The sequence below is a fragment of the Papaver somniferum genome, chromosome 1 (genome assembly GCF_003573695.1).
Source record: "Papaver somniferum cultivar HN1 chromosome 1, ASM357369v1, whole genome shotgun sequence".
Classification (NCBI taxonomy): Eukaryota; Viridiplantae; Streptophyta; class Magnoliopsida; order Ranunculales; family Papaveraceae; genus Papaver; species Papaver somniferum.
The window spans coordinates 25,038,019-25,059,576 of record NC_039358.1 but is presented as its reverse complement, the minus strand read 5'-3'; the positions used below and the strand labels follow the sequence as shown (position 1 = coordinate 25,059,576).

General features: G+C 36.5%; 1 pseudogene; it reads left to right on the top strand.

Moving 5' to 3' along the window:
- Positions 1-1,135: 1,135 nt before the first annotated feature.
- Positions 1,136-12,907, top strand: LOC113360137 (annotated as a pseudogene).
- The last annotated feature ends 8,651 nt before the right edge of the window (positions 12,908-21,558 follow it).

The window sequence follows — 21,558 nt, the reverse complement described above, 5'->3', positions numbered from 1 at the left end:
AAAGCCTTCTCGGCTGGATTAAAACCTGGTTAACTAACCCACAGGATTGGGAGGAAGATATGATAGATTGGGTAGCGGTGTGTAGCATAGTAACATGGAATATATGGAAAACGAGATGTGATAGGGTTCTTGAAGAACAGGAACTATCTCCGACAATGTTGATCAGGAAAATTGAAAGTGAAATAGCGGTGCACAAGGATGCCTTCGGAAAAGAAAATAAAGGAACACAGACATTGAATGAGAAGAAAGGAAATCAACCACAAATCCCACCTCCTCAAGGAACAACTAAACTAAACTATGATGCAACATACAAAGAAGGGGAGATAGCAGCAGAACTGGGTTTTCTGGACAGAGATCACAAAGGGACTCTTGGGACGGCAAATACAATATCGACAGTGGCTACTTCTCCCCTAATAGCGGAATGTCTGGCGGCGAAAGAAGCGGTTAAATGGGCAAAACATAAAGAATTGAGCAACATAATACTGGAAGAAGATAACCAAGATATCAGGGACTACATGGAAGGGAAGACTTTGAATATGGAATGGCAATGCAGAAACATACTCAAAGAAGTAAAGGAACTAGCTAAATTTTTCTCTAGCATCTCGGTGAGGCATACTAAAAGAACTGGAAATGAAGTTGCGGATGCTCTGGCGAAAGAAGGAAAGGAAAAACAGCAACATACAATGCAACGACTATTACTTCCAATCTGTTTAATCTTCTTTGTAAGGACTTGATGGCTTACCCTAGAGACACAGATGTAATCTCTCCCTCTATGAGGGAAAACGTTTAAGTTCTTAATAAACTCTTGTGACTAAAAAATAAGTAATAAATAACATCATTTGGGAACATATTAAAAAATATAGCTCCATTCTCATGAAGAGATTGAGAAGAAAGGAAGTCTATTATAGTTAGCTGCTGCGCAGGTAGATTTCCAGCTACAAAACGTACTTCTATCTCTTTCCTTCTCTCTCTCTGACATGCAATAACAGAACCACATAATTGTTTCTTTCTTCTATAAGTATAAGGCTCATCGTCATGACATAGTTATTACAGCACCTCACGTTTATCGACCATCCGAAAGAAATTCTTGTTATTTTACAAGTACTTCGTATTATTGTTTGATCATCAACAATAAATGGGCACTATGCTCCAATTTGTCATCATTTTGGTGTTTTCTTATCACTCATGTTATGGCAGCAGTTTAGAGGACCCGCTTTACAGCACTACTTATTATGATGTTGATGATGAGATCTCGTCTGTTTATAATCATGCATATCCTACATACCTCGAGACCGTTGGCGAACTAAATCGGGACGACTTCTTTCCTGTTAATGAACTTGCTGATGGTAATAGATTTTCCAGTTATGATGATGAACTTGCTCCAGATGATGAATTCAGCTCCGATGAAATTGGTAGTCCTTCATCTTCTGTTAGAGTGATTAATATATATAGACGATTTCGGGGCTAACCGTAATGGCCACAGAATAGATGCTAACGAGGTACATCGGCACAAGAAAGATGAATTATTATATTCGAAAATAGGATCAATTAATTTACCCTTGAATTTTATTTCGCGAAGCTTTGTTATTTCAAGCCTGGTTGAATATGCATGTATAGGCATTTGAAAAATCCTGGAAGGAAGCTTGTTCATCCTCGACGGGAGCAGTTCTAATTTTGGTTCCTTCAAACAAGATATATCTTCTTAAACCAATCAAATTCTCCGGTGCTTGCAAGTCTCCGATTACAATGATGGTAATGCCTGTGATATTACTTATTGAGTTTAAGTCCTAGTACTCACCAACACGCAATAAAATGAAGAAATAATTGAACCATATAATTTTGAGATATACCATGTCGCTAAATGTACTAGGAAATTTGGTATCCAGTACTTTTGCCTCATCTTCTACGGCTGTACTAGTACTTTCGCGATGAAGTATCAAGAAGACGCAAAGTTTTTTTTTTTTTTCTTTGATCGGTAATGAAGACACAAAGTTAATTACATGTCATTAATCTACGTATATGTAATTCTTTACAGGTTTATGGAACTATTGACGCTTCTACTGATCGAGCCGACTATAGAAGAGACAGTAGACACTGGATACTTTTCCAGAATGTTCAAAACTTGAAAATTGAAGGAGGGGGGACTTTTAATGGCAAAGGAGATATTTGGTGGAAAAATTCGTGCAAAACTGACAAATCTCGCGTCAGTACTTATTCATGAATGACAGTGTAACGAAGATTGAATACGAGTATAATGTTACTGATTACTTTTGTTTGTCTTATGTGGATTTGCATCCCTGCGTCACTGCACCAACGGTACGTAACTATATGTGTGTGTAGATGGTAATTACCCCAATTGATCGACATATTTAAAGTGGCATCATATTACTGCTTAGCAGATGGGACGCCCTGTTGTAAGATGGGATGCCCTGTATATAAGTGTTAAGTAGCTACATAGCCTTGCTGACATAAGAAACTGATAGAGGTATGGCAGATCGCATGCGATGAGAGACTTGTCTCAAGCAAAGTGCAAATTTGAATATTTGCATTGACCTCTCATGCAAAACTGGACCACGTATGCTTTATATGGACAGCTACTGCATAATCACAAGATTCAAGGGTTACCTTGAGAAAACTATATATATATATATCAATTTTGCGGTATAAATTGATGTCTATGAACCCGTTCAACAGCTGCAGAAGCAACGACCCAGTATTCCGCACTCTACACATGTATGTTATTATTAAAATACTATATTTAGTTTATTTATTATATATTGATACCATTTTATTTTTATAATTTCTTAGGCCTTAACCTTCTACCAATGCCAAAATTTGAAGGTAAAGAACTTAAGAACCAGACATTCACAACAAATACATACATCTTTTGAAAAATGTTTGGATGTTGAAGCTATCAATCTTTTGATTTCTGCGCCAGGATTAAGTCCAAACACTGATGGGATTCATGTTGGTAACACCCGGAAAATGCAAATACGGAATTGCATTATAAGAACAGGTAACATATTAAGTAGAAGTTAATTAGTCTTGGTTAGAATACGTACAAATGTTCATTTCTTTGACACAATTAACATTGTGACTTTAATTTGTTTATTCGTTGTTTTTTTTTTATGATTCTCATTCTTGTTGGTACTTCCATTTTTGTTGTTTGTTGGTGAAGGTGATGATTGCATATCGATGGTATGTGGGTCTGAAAATGTTCATGCCACGGGCATAACATGTGGACCAGGACATGGAATCAGGTTCTACATATATACCCAAATTCTAAGAGCAACTGCAATGGACGAGTAAACCTATAATTATGATCCAGGGACGAGACGCAACGGGACGGAGTAAAGACTAAAATCTGGACCAAAACCAAATTACATACCATATTTGGTCTGGGACCAAGACCAGAACTATATATAGTGGAGCGGAGGTATAATCACCGTTTGGCATCGGGCGTATATATAATCTACGCCTGTTGTGAAACGTAAGTAAAGTCACCGCCCCATAAAGAGGCGTGTATATAAGTTACGCCCGGTTCAGGCGTTGATAAAATGTTCGCCCGTTGGGACGTTGATAAAGTTTACGCCCCACGTCAGGCGTTAATAAAATGAACGCCCCATTCAGACGAAGATTATACAAACGCCCCAGCCCGGCGTTGATATTCTTAACGCCCGACGCCAGGCGTTGATAAAGTGTACGCCCCACGCCAGGCGTTGATAAAGTGTACGCCCCATTCAGGCGTTGATATAGTTAACGCCTCACGCCAGGCGTTTATATAGTTAACGCCCCAGACAGGCGGTGATATAATTAACGCCCCATGCCAGGCGGTGATATAATTAACGCCCCATCCCGGCGTTGATATAGTTAACGCCCCACGGCAGGCGTTTATATAGTTAACGCCCCAAGCTTGAGTTTAAAAAAAAAAATACTTAGACAAAATTGATTTTGAAATTTTTTTATACCGTTGGTAATTCGACCGTTGAAGAAAATGGAACGTTGAAGAAAATGGAACGTTGGATAATTTGGAACGTTGGAAAGTTTGGAAGACATTTCGGTTTTTTCGGAAGAAACACCTATATATACACATGAGATCCTGTGACATTTTCCCACGACCAATACTTCAAACTATCCACACCAATAAGAAGAAATATTGTTTCTGCTTTCAAATCAGTTGGAAAATTTTCACGGATTCGCTTACAATGGCACCAAGAGTAGCACGAGGTCCAAATTTTACGACAATCGAAGATGTAACAATGTGTAAAATTCATTTATCTATATCTCAAGATTCTAGTGTTGGAGCTGATCAATCAGAGGCGACGTTGTGGACTCGTATCAAGGATGATATTGAACTTCATTTACCTAATAATCCAGAGCGGTCTTGGAGTTCTTGGCAAAAACGATATCAGGGAATAAGTAAAGATGTGGCGTTATTTTCGGCAAAAGAGGCAGAAGTTGAAGGTGAATATCATACTGGATGGGGTCCTGAAAAGAAGGTAAGCATTCTTGATTTTTCCAACCATTGTTTTCTAATATTTAATAAGCGCCCATGTACTTAAGTGTTTTTAAAAACATTAACAGCTTGAAGAAGTTAACAAGAGGTTCAAGGAATGCAACGATGGGAAAAAATTTAAGCACGAAGAGTGCTACCAAGTTGTGTTAGAAAATATAAAATATAATCGACGATCGACTTTTGTATTCGATACGACGCATGATTTGGACACTTATGAGAATAACGAGGAAGATGATGAAGGACCGCAAACAACAACTCAAGGAGAGACCGGTAACGATACAGATGGGGGAGACATAGAGAACACATATCTTCGTAAGATGGGGAAAAAAGCAGCAAAAAGATTGAAGAAAACAGGGAGAGAGAAATCCAGTCACCAAGAGGAATTGATGGGAATAATTATTAAAGAACAACAAAATTTCAATACTCATTACCAAGCACAATCAAGATTCAAGATGGAACAAAGAGCAGCAGAGTTTGCAGCAAAACAAGCTGAACATGCTGCAAAAATAGCCAAGCAAGCTGAAGACGAAGAATTTCGCATCATTATGATGGATCTTGAAAAAATGGAACCTGTACAACAAGAGTACTTCCGACTTCGCAGGGCGGACATAGTTCGGAATAAAAGAAACCAATCTTAACACAAAGGCGGAATAGTTCAAACCTTAATTATTTCTCCTATTTAGTGATTAGTAGTATTATTAGTATTATTATGTTTTAAATTTCTTAGTATCTGAACAATTAGCATTATTATTATGTAATTTTTGGATTTTAAATTTACTTCCGTTGATTTGAATTAAATTTCTACTTTTTTGAAACATACGACCTTAATTAAAACTTGAGGATGTTTACATACAAAGAGATAATAGAAAGGAAATGACAAACGACAATTTTTAATTCCCATATTCTGCCCATATATATTCGATCAAGTCATCACGCAAGCGAATATGTGCATCTTTGTTACGCATTGCACATCGGCGTTGCTGAGCTCTAATTTGGGAAAACTCGTCACTATTGCCTCTTAATATATTAACCGGTGCTGCGTTGCTACGTTGTTCATAAACATGTGGCCAGTCACCGGGTAGACGCTCATCCTCGACTATCATATTATGTAAGATAATACAAGTTTTCATGATATAGGCAAGCACATCTGGATTCCACATTCTTGCAGGTTGTTTGATGATTCCAAATTGTTGTTGAAGTACACCAAATCCCCGTTCAACATCTTTTCTTGCACCCTCTTGCATCGATGAAAATATTTCCTTTTTCCTACCCACCGGATGTTTAATGGCCGTAATAATAGTAGGAATCTCTGGGTATATTCCATCACCTAGATAATACGGCATATCATATGAATGTCCGTTCACCTCATAGCTCACCGGCGGTGCTTTTCCTGTTACAAGACTTCGAAAAACATATGAACGGTTCATAACATTAATATCGTTGTTAGAACCGGGCATACCAAAAAAAGCATGCCAAAACCATAGGTCATACGACACCACTGCCTCCAACACGATACTTTCGCTCCCTTTATACGCGGTGTAAGCCCCAGATTCTGCCGACGGACATTTATCCCATATTCCAATGCATGCAATCTAGACTACCCAGCATCCCAGGAAATCCCCGGTCTTTGTTTTGCTTGAGCAACAGTTCAATATCACCAGCCGTTGGTTCACGCAAATATTCTTTCCCATACAAATTCACAATCGTCTTACAGAACCTACGAGTAGCTTCCAACACAGTTGTTTCTCCTATGCGTAAGTACTCGTCTATTGCATCTGCCGCACATCCGTAAGCTAACATTCGTACTGCTGCTGTTACTTTTTGATGAGGGTTTAATCCTAAAACTCCACAAGCATCGGGCTTTTGAACAAAATATCTGTTTGCATTGGTAACACCTTCCACTATCCGGTTAAACAATTGTCGACGCATTCTAAATCTTCTGCGAAAAACATTGGGTGGTTGGTTTGGGTACGGAGAGAAATAGTCGTTCCATAGAAGTTCAGCCCCTGACTCACGATCTCTTGGTATTCTGATACGAGTTTGAGGCCATTTTGAATTTGTAACAAGGACTCCCAAACTAACGGCCATGTTATTTTGCATAATTGCTATTGCATCATCATCCGAGGAATAAAAACTACTATTAGAAGAAGAAGATGAAGAAGAAACAGAAGAGCAATAATGAGCGGTTTTCTCATATTGTTCCATTGCTATATGAAGCAGAAGAGATGTATTGTTATTCATATATTGAGTGAAACCAGTCTTTAATTTATAACCCATTTTCAAGAGCATTAAAAAAACCAAAAAAATAGATATTTTTTTGGGTTCACGCAAATGTGTTTTCCAAAAAAGATAAAGTTTTTCAGTGACCTGATATGACAATACTATATATGATTAGACTATACTATATATGATATGACTATACTATATAAGATAAGAAAAGATAACTCCAAAGACAGTTCATCTAAATAGTCATAACAAATTAACCCTTCATATTATCATTATCCGAAGTGGACGATCTTGGTGCCACAAAAGGCATGTGCGTTCTCGGATTGGTATTGACTGAGGACATTGTTGAAGCTGATCCCTGATTCATACCACTCCAAACTTGTGATGGCAGGGTTTGGGAAAAGGAACCGTATCCAAGCTGAGGTTGGACAGTGTGCGGCATACGGAAAAGAGATAGTTGTTGCTGCAAATCAACGTTCGCATTATTTAGCCTTTGTATTTCTGCTTCTTTCGACATGATAACGTCCATCCTCTCCTTCGTTTGTTTTAATGTAAATTCGCGAAATTGTTGATTAAAATCAGCATTTTCTTGAAATAATGTGTAAGCTTCATGCTGTGAAGAAAAAATAAAATATATAAGTACAAATATACCAACAAAAATCGAACGTACAATAAAAAGTCGAAAGTACACTTACGTGGGATAATAGATGTGGAGGAGGGATATGTACATGTTCAACAGGTTGTTCAATTGGGACCGTATACAAGTCACCGACATACCCATATGTTTGGGCTTCCCAAATAGGATGAGTCACGTAATCTTTGGAGTTGGTTACCATTGTCCAGTATTGTAAATTATATCATAATCTTTAACAACTTGCACTATCTCTGTTGCATCGACCAAACCTTCTTTTTTTAGGCGTTCGGCTTGAATATTGCCAATATCCCCTATAACTGTGTGTAGTCTTATAGGAACAGCGAAAGTACAATGGTTTTGCCGCCAACACCTTTCACCAAGATACATGTTGTGTGTACAGTTAGAAAGGGAATAAGAATTTAGTAAGTATGTTATATAGGAAAAAAGTATGTTATATAATAAAATTTACAAATTAACTCACAATGCCCATGTAAGAAAATATATATCTCGAGTCTGATAGCCGCGTAGCCGTGCATCCCATATCAGATGCAAGAACTTCTCTGTATGATTCCCATGGGCGCCATGTCACTTGTTCAGCAGTAAGCTTACTTAGTAAATCCCTACAACGGAAAATATCATTTGTATTCTTCGGTACATTCCATTTAGAAGATACGGGCCATTTTTGTTCTGTACTCGCCTCTGGGATTTCTGGTCGACATATGCCCAGGTATTCATACCCCCAAAACTACTCCATCAAAATAATTAGCCAATTTAATAACTTAGCAAAAAATAAACAATGAGAGGAAAAATAACTAGATTGAAAGAATACCTCTAATACTTGGAATGGACCACATAGTGCCTTCTGTCTCCTCCCAGATAAACGGAGTGCCGCATACAATTTCGAAAACGCAGCACCACCCCAGTCATACGTGGATACTACATCAAGATTTTCAAAAGCAGCTAACCATCCAGCATCAATATAAGTCTTTGCATTAGAAAAGAAAAAATGTCCCAAAACATACATGAAAAAGGCAATTGCTACTCTATGAGCCAGGGTGCTATCATTTTCAGCCGCAACCAACTTGTCTTCGATGAAATATGACCTTAAATATTTAATTGTAATTGAATTTGAAACCCACGACGGTGCTTTTGGACAGAGCGTGACATCTTGGATATCCGGAAAGATATGCTCACGAACATGTTCAAATTGGTACTTCCCCGAATCATAAGGAACATCAGGCCCATCACCGATACTCAGTCCAGTCAACATGAGCCAATCTAGGGGTGAATCCCATCTCACCAAATGGGAAGTGAAAAGTGTTTGTTGTATCCCAAAACCGCTCAGCAATATAATCAACCATTGAATGGTTGGTTTCGCTACATTGTATGTCCAGTAAATTTTGCCATCCCGCTTTTTCAATAATATATTTAGCTCTAGGACAGTGTTGTGAAATAGTTTGATAGTGATGAATTACCGATGCCAAAGATCCACGATGTTGATACTTCAATTTGTGCTCCCCTGTAAATGTGATGTCCGTAGTAGCGTGCGGTTTATCATCTTGCAGTATAGGAAACCTCCCTAACCGGGGAATATCAACCTCCTTAATTGTACCAGTAGCGATTAAGTTATAATCCTCTTCGGCTACAGATTTTTGTTTCTTGTTCGTCTTCACGCGACCATTGAAACGCGCTGTGAATTTGTTCAACATCTGTGCACACACAATATAGATGCAGTTACATTATTAAAAGACCAACCCTCATTAACGAATATTTTTATTAGTCCATCACCATTTATATTCCAAATACTATAAATCCTTAACACAAACCATATCAATTCCAAATTCTATAATTCCAGAAACACAAATTAAATCGTCACCGATGCATTTCCAAAATCATTACAAGATTCCACAACCCAATTTAATCACTTCAAGATTCCATAAAAATCACTAAAAAATCAATTCCATACTCACGCAATTAGCTCTTCTACATATGTAACTCCCAAAATTTACATAACTACAATTTACATAACTAAAATTAATCACCTCAAAATTCAATAAAAAACAATACAAATTCAATTATTGGTAACCATATTCACATACAACATGCAGAAAACCAATAATTAATCCAATAATTTACATAACTACAATAATTTACAATAATTTAAAATTAATCCAATAATTTACATAACTACAATTATTGATAACCATATTCACTAAAATTAATTACCAACAGACAACATGAAGAAAAACAATAAAAGGAAGCTCTCAATTGAAATAGGTTGATTGAAACAGTTGAAGGGTGAGAACTATCCAATAATCTACATAACCACGGATTTTACAATACCCAAAAATATAAATCAAATTTTTACAATACCACCGTGGAAGCTCTAATAAATTTTAGTGAATAGATTATAAATCAAAAAAAATTACAATACCCACAAATCAAATTTTTACAATACCCACAAATAAATTTTTACAACCACTGTGGAAGCTCTAATAAATATTAATCTCTATAAAAACATAAAACACACATACCCAATTTTTTCACATACATATTAATCTCTATAAAAACATAAAACACACATACCCACAAATATTAATCACAAATTTTTTTAAGCTCTAACTATTTTAAAAAAAAATTCAACCAAATTTACATAATCATCAAATATGGTTTTTTTCACATACATATTAATCTCTATAAAAACATAAAACACACATACCCAATTAAATTTAACCAATTTCATATTCTTATTTGTTCGTTAAAACCAAACTTTAGATAAACTAATTTTAACAAATAAAACCCTAAATAAATTATACAAACAATATGGATAAAACAAAAGAGATTAAGAAAAAAAAACATACCTCTTTTTTAACCCGGGTTCATCAAGTATCTTGGTTTTTTCTTTTCTTTTACTGCTCTTCACTGTGATGTTTTTGTTAAGAAGTTGTGTTGTGTTTGTGGGCGGTAGAAACAAAGAAACAAAGAGGAGGTAGAAAAGAAAAGAAGAAGACGGAGAAGATTAGGGTAAAGGGAAAGTGAACACGTGGGCTATACGTGGTGGTTAGAGATTGGCCGGGCTTTAATGCCACACGTGCTAGATACGTGTGTTAATGGAAGTCCAACACTATACGTACGCCTGCAAACCAAGCGTTGATTATACGTACGCCTGAGAGAAGAGGAGGCGTTGATTATACGTACGCCCCACGTCAGGCGTTGATTATACGTTCGCCTCAAACAGGCGTTGATTATACTTACGCCTCAAAACAGGCGTTGATTATACGTTCTCCTGATACAGGCGTTGATTATACGTACGCCTGATACAGGCGTTGATTATACGTCCGCCCCACGTCAGGCGTTGATTATACGTACGCCTGATACAGGCGTTGATTATACGTCCGCCCCACGTCAGGCGTTGATTATACGTACGCCTGATACAGGCGTTGATTATACGTCCGCCCCACGTCAGGCGTTGATTATACAAACGCTTCATTCAGGCATTGATTATACGTTCGCCACACCAGGCGTAGATTATACAAACGCCCCTTCTCCGAGCGTGAAATATATGTACGCTCCACAACAAGCGTATTCTTTATCAACGCCCCACAAGCAGCGTTAATTATATCTCCGCCCGGCCCAAACGAAGATTATACCAACGCTCCACATGCAAGCGTGGATTATACATCCGCCCGACTAAATATACTCCACTGCCTTAACGTGACACTACAGACTAAACTCAAATTTGATCGTTTGTTTTGGTCTTTGATCTTTGGTTTTGATCGTACCACTGTGCACGCTCTAACCCCCTAATTAGTTTCTTGACATTTTGCATGTTCTAATTCTTATATTTCCGTTTTTTTTCTTTTTTTGTTTATTACGTTAGTATTGAAAGCTTAAGAGCTGGCAAATCAGAGGCTCATGTTTCAAATATATTGGTCGATACAGCAAGACTCACAGGAACCACTAACGGAGTCAGGATCAAGACATGGCAGGTAACTCATATCTGAAAAATTATATTTAATGTTTAGATAGATGTGTGTCCTTTTGCAACTATGTACAACGGTGGAGCTAGAAACTTGACCGAGCACAACAAATACAGGGTGATGGGATCTTTTATCTAGATTGTGCCAATAGTTTTGCAATTGTTATTTCATTCTTTCATATTTAATTTGTTTTGCAGGGAGGAAAAGGCAAAGCAAACAACATCGTCTTTCAAAACATTTTAATGCAGAATGTGACCAACCCTATAATCATAAATCAGAACTATTGTGATCAGGCTGATCCCTGCAATGAGCAGGTATTTCTTACAATCACATGTACATTGTTAACAATACTATCAACTAACATCCTCCTCCAAATGTAAAATCTTATCTTCTCTTTTTAGGAATCAGTTGTACATGTATCAAGTGTGGTGTACAAGAATGTTCAAGGAACACGTGATACAGCTGCAGCAGTAAAGCTTGATTGTAGTAAAAGTTTTCCTTGTAGTGTTGTTGTGCTACAGGATATTAACCTTGTACGGGCAGGAGAAACTCAAGCAAAAGCATTATGCAACAACGTCAAGTTTGATCAATTGGGGAAGGTTTTTCCCAAATGCCCCTGAAATACGTGTGGAAATTGTTGTAATAATACAGTAATGATTTGTTGTAACGTTTTAGTTTTTGTTCGAAACTTAAATTAGCTTGCTGCTTATATCGGATGCATCGAATGCGAATAAGTGAAATACATGTGAACTATTGCTCATTCGTCGTCTGTTTTGATAAGAACAGTACAAAACCTGGGTGGATCACACATCCCTCTACTTACAGAAGAAAAGATGTTATTTAAATGGTCAATTTCTGGATTGACTACTGGTCAAATCTTCTTCTTTCTTTTGCTGTAAACTTTTCGGACTAGTTTATATGGAGGATTCATCTTCAATGTTCTGTGTAAATTTACTACTAATCCGACCTATACAGACCTTCTTTGGACTATTTTTAACAGTTTATGGGTTTGTTGGTTAATTTATTTTAAAGCCATCTACTTTACTAATTAACAACATTAAAAAGCTTTTGTTTCACCAGTTCAAAGAGATAGAGTTGCATAAATATAAGAACATTGTAAATCTACGTACATTCCCCCTTGGTACAGATTAAGAATGTTTAATAAACTCATATTTAGCCGCGACAAACGCGAGCAGTTGGCATGGTAACACAGATGGGTGCGTATGCCTTCTTAGCTTCTGCGCTCCCATTCTTAGGCTCGTCGGCAAACGCAACTCCAGCAAGAGAACAAGCAGCAGCTGCTGCAGCTGCCAACATTATCTCCCTTCTTGCGTTTTTGCCTTCTTTGTTGCTGTCGCCAGCATTACTGTTGTAACTCAACTTTGCTGGCACAGCTTCACTAGCATTGGATGCCTTTGCAACGATGAGTACACGCCGGCCATTGACTGATTGTTTCCCGGATAGGTTTATCCCTGATAAGGATACGGTTGTCATGGTGAGTGAAGCCATCTGATTTCTTCTTAACTATCTCACCGAATCTCTGATCTCTTTCACTCAATCTGTTTGCCCTAACACTGCAGTGTTTTGATGTCACACCCAAACAAGTATTGAGTTCAGTATAAAAGAGTTGGGGAAAACAGAATGAAAGGTGGTGCAGGGTTTGAAGGTTCAAATGTTATCTTATCCAAAACACATGTCTATGGCCAATGAGCAATAGCCACGTGCTGGGTTTATCTCAATAGGATGCTCACAGTAGAGGATCGAAGTAGGCAGATTATTTCTAACCAGCCAGAGTCCGTGAATCCGTCCATAATCTTCATGATTTATAATTGGGGATACCACTATTAGCGGGGTGATACCAATTCAGTGATCCAACGGTCAGGATCTGTTAATATTTATTTGTCCTAAATAATACTGGTGTCTTTATAAATCGTGATAATCTTATCTTGAAAAATCAATACCGAAAATATCCACACAAACGGAAACCCATGCCATATTATCTGCCAAACAAATTTTGTAACTAAAAGAAATGCACATGGGTAAATTCTTCCAATTTCTTCTATTCTTTCATTTTTATTGTTATTTTTATTTTCGAGTGATGATTGTAGAAATCATCCGAGTGCTTCGTTTCATTTTAACTAAGCCTGCATAGGAAACCGGCCGGACCGACAAACCCGACCAGGACCGACAGAACCGGACAAAAACCGCGCTGAACCGTTCATCCAACGGTCGGTGACGGTTCTAAAAATCAGAACCGTTGATCTATCGGCTCGGTGCACGGTTTCAAGTCCAAAACCGGCCGAGCCGAGCTGATATAAACCGGAAAAACTCTGGCCATTGATCTCTGTATTACTTTTAATCCTAACCCTCCATCTACATATATAATATTAAGTTTAACCTAATCCTAGAAAACTAAATCACATTCTCTCTCAATTTTTCTTCTCTTCAGCGCCTCTTCTTCTCTCAGGCTTTCACAGACACCACCAACCTCCATCACGACGATCTGCTCTCCATCATCTTCTTCTTCTCAATCATTTAGGTTTAGAAGAAAAATATACTAGTAAAGGAATCATTTCCATGGATTGATTCATTTAACGTTAACGATGAAGCTTAAAGTTGAATTTTATGCCTACAACCTATTTTAATTTTGATGTATGGATTAATAAATTGTTTGATTTTCGTTATTTTTTGGGTTTCTAAACGGTTAAAAACTGTACCGAAGGAAGGTCGGCTCGGCCACGGTTTCAATTTGGAAAACCGTCCTATCGTCGGCTCGGTGACCGGTATTGGCCAAAAACCGCGCCGACCGGCCGATGTGCAGGCCTAATTTTAACTAGAGCTAGTGTACAAAGAAACTCCAAAATGAATTTAGAAGGCGTCAAATGAAATGGGTTTCCTCCTTGTGGCATTTAACGAGAGTTAGGTGCACCAGATGAACATGATCTTTTTTTTTCTTTTTTCTTTTTTTTTTTGTGTGCTATTATAACTATTATTAATTTATATTTCAATGTTACATAGATGTGAACAAGAAACAAACAATTTTGGAATTTTATTTTAGTAAGGCATCATAATGTAGTGCTATTATAACGATTATTAATTTATATTTCAGTGTTGGGTCCTATTCGACACTTAAATTCTTTATTATCTTATAAATTTAACGAAGTTATTAATTTAATACACTGGCCCAATTCGGGACCGGTAAAAAATATTATTTTAGCGAAATTATTAATTTAGGGCGAATTAATTTATCGAATTTCTACTGTAACAACTAGGGGTTTATCACTTGCTGCCCTTCGTAGAAGTAAAAGAGAAGATAAATGTTTCGGACCAAAAAGAAGCTTTGACGAATGTGCATCCACACCTATCTTTTAATTTGCCTTTCTGATAGGAAGCATTAACTCTAGTGCATAGGTTTTTGTCTCTCTCTTTTACGTGGCATGTACTTGTTTTTCATTTTAGCTTTCACTCTCTTCTATTTATTTCTTCGGATGTAGCTGAGTCAGATGATCTAGCTGTCTCTCTTGTCGGGTCGGATTCAGATATGGATGGATATCCGTCTAATTTGGGTAAGAGACCATATTCGGAACTTTCACCAGTTACACCTATCTTTTCTCCTTTACCCGACTATAGAGAAATCTCATATTGGGATTTCAAAATTAGGGCAGACGGTCTTTTAGGGGACTTAGTCGAAAAGGAAAATTACTGTCTCGGTGAATCATCTTCAGTTATTCCGGCGTGTAATAATCACATCTATCATGGTCCAGGTGAATCTGTTCCTGCTGATAGGGATTTTATAGATCTCTCATCTCCGCACTTCTCTGATGAGCAATATTTCACTCCAGAAGTTGATATCCCTGTGAAACCTGCTTTCATAATTACTTTCTCGTCTTCTTCAAGTGAAATTTCTTCTTCAAATGTTTCTTCTACTTCGGGTGCCTCTTTTGCTCCTTGTGGTCTTTCTTCAAATCATTTTAATCCTCCTCCTCCTCCTGTTTTAAATCTAGAGGCTAATTCGAGTCAAAATGAAATCAATATGAGTCTTTCTTCGGAGAACCAAAAAATTTGGTGTCAGTTATAATCCCAATTGAAGAGAAAATTGTTTTCATAACAAAGGCTGCTGATGAAGGAAACCAGAGGGCTCAGGTACTTTTTCTTAATCTTAATCTCCTCTTATATACATTGTTCTTTTAAGATTAAGTTACATTTTTTTTTGATGGTTGAATTCAATCTTGTCTCATATGCTTTGATAAGTGTAGACTTGCTCCCTGTTCTGTCTTTTAGTTTTCTCAATTTTCATACTTGTCACTTGAAACCATACTGTGTCACTATTTGCTTCTCTACATTCATTTGGTCTTTACATTAGGGTCATAACTTCTTATAGCTTTCTAGTTAATTAAAATTTCATATGATTTGATAATTGTAGATTAGCTCCCTTTTCTGTCTTTAGTTTCTCAATTTTCGCACTTTGTCACCTGAAAACATATTGTGTGTATATTTGCTTCTCCACATTCATTTGGTCTTTACATTCGGGTCATAGCTTTTAGTTTAATTAAAGTTTCTTGTCTTACAAAATGAAGATTATAGCTTGGAACACCCAAGGGTGCGGAACAAAGAAAACTAAGCAACACTTAGATCATATAATAAAAACAGAAAAACCAGAAATCTTATTTTTATCTGAGACTAAGTCTCAGAGGCACTTTCTAAAAAACCTACTGACTGATTTCCCTAACTGCTATTTTGTAGACCCAATTGGTAAAGCAGGTGGTCTTGCTTTTTCATGGGTCGATGGTATTCACTTTGAAATTGTACATTCAAACACTAATATGTTAAATGTTTTGATCAAAACAAACTTCTATGATAACTTCTGGCTTTTGAGTACGTTTTATGGAAACCCTTATAAACATACGAAACTTGAATCTTGGAAATTTCTAGAAGATATATTAGAATATCCCACTCAAGTATGTCATGGGTTGTAATTGGTGATTACAATTAGGTTCTTAGTCCGCTGAGAAATTGGGAGGGTTACCTTTCAATAGTATGGAAGCTGAACCTTTTAAAAGGTTGCTTCAAAGAGCCGACTTATCGGATCTAGGCTTTCAAGGGAACTCTTTCACTTGGAATAACCATAGAGATGGCAATAGAAACATTCAGAAAAGGCTTGACAAGGCCTATACAAATGATGAATGGATATCTCATTTCTATGAATCCTTTTTAACCCATCATCCTTCTTTTGGATCTGATCATAGTCCAATTAGGCTGAACCTTTTTCCTTTTTCGGCCCATAATCTTAATTTCCCTTTTAAGTTTTTCGACACTTGGATTAAAGAACACTCTTGTATTCAGTTAATCATGAACACTTGGGATTCTTCTTTGCTCAATGTTACTGATGTAGTGCTAAATAATCTAAAACTCTTAGGAGAAAATCTTACTACTTGGCGCAAAGATGTTTTTGGAATTCCTAAAAAGAAAATCAAAAAGTTACTAACTAGTATTGATTTAATTCAGTCGTCTAATAGAGACCATAATAAACAACAACTTCTAAACCAGAAACTCTTAGACCTAGAAAACCTTTACGATACTCAAGAGGAAATCACAAACAATTGTCCAGAGATAACTTTGTTCAACTTGGAGAAAGAAATACAAAGTATTTTCATATAAAAACTTTAAAAATAAGGAAACGAAATCAAATAGATTGTCTTCTAGACCAAAATGGGGAAATTTTGAAATAGAAATCCCAAATTACTGAGGAATTGAAATCTCACTTCGAAACTCTCTTTACTGAATCTCCGAATGTTCCTTACCAAGAACTTATGAATCTAATTCCTAAAGTTATATCTGAACAAGATAATATAGACCTTTTAAAAATACCAACTTCAGATGAAGTTTGGAAGGTAGTTAAATCAATGAAATCGAATAAATCTCCGGGACCAAATGGTTTCCCGGTGAGCTTCTTCAAACATAATTGGTCTCTCGTCGGGAACCAGATAGTTGCGATAATTCAAAATGTTTTTGTAACGAAAAAAATTAACCCAAAGTTGAATGAGACTTTTCTTTTCTTGATTCCCAAAATAAAACAACCTAAAACTCCTGGCGACTTCAGACCAATAGGACTGAGTAATACCCCCTATAAAATTCTTTCCAAACTATTAGCGAATAGATTAAAAGTTCATTTAGAAAACATGATTTCTCTCTTCCAATCTGCATTCTTGTCTTCTAGACAAATTGCAGACAACATTGTGGTGGCTCATGAGGTAGTTCACTCAATTAAGAAAATGAAAACAAAAAATGGTGGACTAGGTATTAAAATTGACATGTCCAAGGCCTTCGACAGGGTCAATTGGAACTTTTTACTTCAAACTTTATCTGCTTTCGGCTTTAGTAATGAGTGGTGCAGTTTAATCCACCAATGTGTCTCTACTGCCTCCATAGCAGTTCTTTTAAATGGTTCGCTTGGTGACTTTTTCACTCCTACCAGAGGGTTAAGGCAGGGAGATCCGTTATCTCCTTACCTGTTCCTAATCTGTATGGACGTTTTCTCTAGGCTCCTTTCTGCTAAGGAAAAAACCAAACATATAACTGAAATAAAAATATCCAGGCATAATATCCCTATTCTCATCTCCTTTTTGCAGACCATTGTCAGCTGTTTTCAAAGGCGAGCCTTGTGAGTTGTAAAAATCTCTTAAACATCATAAATCAAATTAGTAATGCTTCTGGTCAGCTCATAAATTTCTCTAAATCAGGTATTTTTTTTAGTAGAAGAATCCATTCTAAACATCAAAGAATTATGATTAGGCTTTTGAAAATAAAGAACATAAGCATTACTGACTCTTACTTAGGAGCTCCTTTATTTGTTGATAGATCAAAAATCAAGACTTTTGATAAGATTGTTACTAATATGGAAAACAAAGCGCAAAGTTGGAATGGTACAACCTTGGTTCAAGGCAAGTAAAAAGGTCCTAATTAATTCTGTGTCGTCTAGTTTGCCTATTTATCAAATGGGGTGCTTTTCTCTGCCTCAAAAAATCACAGACAAGATAGATGCAGTTCAAAGAAATTTTTGGTGGGGTAAACAAAAAAAAACTCTAAGGGTTATTATCATATTAGTTGGGGTTTCATGTGTGAACCAGTAGAAGTTGGAGGTCTAGGCTTTAAAGAAGCAAACAAAATGAATAAAGTGATGATTGCTAAGCTTGCTTGGAGGACAGCAACTCAGCAGAACACCCTCTTAGGTACTTTTCTTAAGAACAAATACTTTAAAAACTCAAATATCTTCCATTCCAAGAAGCATTATAATGCTTCGTGGATATGGGGATGCATTATGCAGGGAGTTTCTCTGATTCACAAATTCAGTTGTTGGGAGGTAGGCGACGGTAAGCCAATCCACATCTGGACAGATAAATGGATTCCAGGTATGGAACAAAATCTCATAAATTATTGTGGTAGTCAACTAAACCTTTTAACACTTGTATCTGACTTGATAGACTCAAATACCAAAATGTGGAATGTTACGAAAGTTAGAAACAATTTTGCTCCGAAAATTGCAGACAAGATTTTAGGAATTAGAATCTTCACTGATACAAAAGGTAAATTGAAAAATGATAGACTAAGATGGTTACTTACAAATGATGGGAACTTTACTGTTAATTCAATGTACCGAAAACTTAAAAATCCTGCGATAGATAGTATTGATCCTGATATTAAACTCTTTTGGAAATCTTTTTGGAACTTAAACGTTTCTCAAAGAATAAAAAATTTCTTATGGAAGTGTATACATAATGCTTTACCTGTTAGGAAAAAACTAGCTGAGCACAAGACAATTATAGACATGAAGTGTATTTTCTGTGAGCATGAATGTGAGTCTCTAAAGCATCTGTTCTTTGAAGGCCCATATGCGAAATTTGTTTCTTTATTGCCTCCTGTGGTACGTATAAATGCTAGTAATGATTTGGATTTCTCTTTTGCACAAATGTACTCTAACTGGATAACAGGGGAATATGAAAATTCTGCAATAGAAGTTATGGCCACGAAATATTGGTTGATTTGGAAGGAAAAATGTCTTCGAATCTTCCAATCCAAATCAACCACTAGTTTACAACTCTCGCTTGCTGTGCAGAGACATATGGCATTTTGGGCTCCCTTGAGACACTTAAAACAGGGAGTAATCTCTATCTCCTCATTTGTAGTACAAACTCAGAATGACACAAATAATAGAGGATGGTCAAAACCTCAAGCAAATCAACTAAAAGTTAACTTTGATGCTTCTTGGATTGATTCTTGTACTCCGACTGGATATGGTATAATTATTCGTTGTGATACAGGTGATGCCATACAAGCTACAGCTGGGACTTTCAGTGCAGCCACAACAGAAGAAGCAGAGGCTTTGAGTCTGCTGGAAACAACAACTTGGGCAAAGAGCATGGACTTAAAGAACTTCTGGGTGGAAGGTGATTGTCAGAGGTTGATTCATTAGGCTCAAGACAAGCAAAGTAACATTTCTTGGAGGAGCCAAGGATTAGTCGCAGAAGCTGTGAAAGTTCTGAGGACTTGTGAAATTTTTTTGGGTTTTCTGTTTAAGAATAAGAAAGGCAATGAAGTTGCAGACAATCTGGCAAAAGAAGAGCGCAAACGAGGAATACATAAACAACATTGGTTGATAATGCCGCAATTCCTAAACTTTGTTTTATTGAAGGATTTATGTTTTTCAAATTCAGTTTTCAATTCTAGCTTTCAAATTAAGGGTAACAATCTGTTGGTAGATACCAATATCTCTACCCAGTTAGAAGAGATAAGGGAAACCAACAGTTTGGAAAATCAGGTGTAACTTTCTTTTGTTGCAATACAAGTAATTTTCAAAAAAAAAAGAAATGTAACATTGGACTTTATCTATGATATTTTGTAGTCCCTTCAGGAGTGCCTTTTTCAAATTGTAGGAGGAAATTATTTAGTTTTACTATTGATAAAATTTCTTTTTTACGAGAATCTGGCTCCACAACGCAACTATCATCCTTTAGATCCTCTTCTTGGGGATTTGATATAACACTCCCAATAATTTCTTCGTCTGTCCAAATTTCCGTGTTGTTATCATTTTCACCTGGATAGTATAGCAAAATGTCGGCATTTATTTGATTACGGTAATTCAACTCCTTGATTATGAATCCAAGTTCATTAATACCTTCATCTTCAACGAGTACTGGTATATCTTCATTTTCTTGTGACCGAAGTTTACAACGTTGGAAACAATTTGCAATTGACTTTTGTTGAACATATATTGTCCATGACGAAACTGCAGTATTAATTGCCTCGCAAGGACACTGATTTATTATGAACTTAATTTTCCCATTTACCTTAAATATATCTGTTGTTATGAGAAAACTTTAAGTTAATTTAAATATTTCGTTTTCTTTTATTTTTGAAACTTAAACTTAGAATGTTTCGATAATTTAATAACTTATTAATTTATCGATAAATTAATACTTCGCTAAATTGATAGAATTTGACAGTCCCAACATTATTAATACATTATTAATTTATTGAAGTTTTACTGTACTTCTTTAGAAAGTACAACTAGAGGCTAAAAAAGTACAACTAGAGGCGGATATGTAAAAGTAATATGAACTTTCTTCTAACATCTCATCTTGAAGTTCCAGTGAGGAGTCACAGACACAAAATCTCATAAACATTAAAACTACATACAGAAAAGTCCGTCAATGATAAAAGATGCGAAGTTTTTCTACGAACTAAAGTTAATATTGAATCTTAGTGCCCAATCTGTATAAGTAACCCAGCAGTATCTTACCCCAAAAGTCTTTGTTGTGTTCCTCCAGGAACATAATCTAAGCACGGTAAATGGCCAATGTAAATGATCTAAACCTCCAAACTGCATCACTCCCGAAGGCAATCGCTGAGTAAAATAATAAAATATGCTGCAGTTATGTCACACAAAAGCTACTACAGAAAGAGATTCGAGCTAATAATTTCCTCAATGGTGGATTCACCAAGATAGTTATTGACATTGGCTTCTACGTTTAGCTCCAAGCACTCTGGTGTCTCAAGTAAACTTTCTAGTTTGCAGCTACCCAAGAAATGTATCAGATTAAATTGATTAATGGAATGCTCTAAAACATAAACCAAAGCGCCTAGTCTTAACTTACTAATGATATAACATGAGAACAATCTGTTTTTTATCCTGAAAACACAAGACA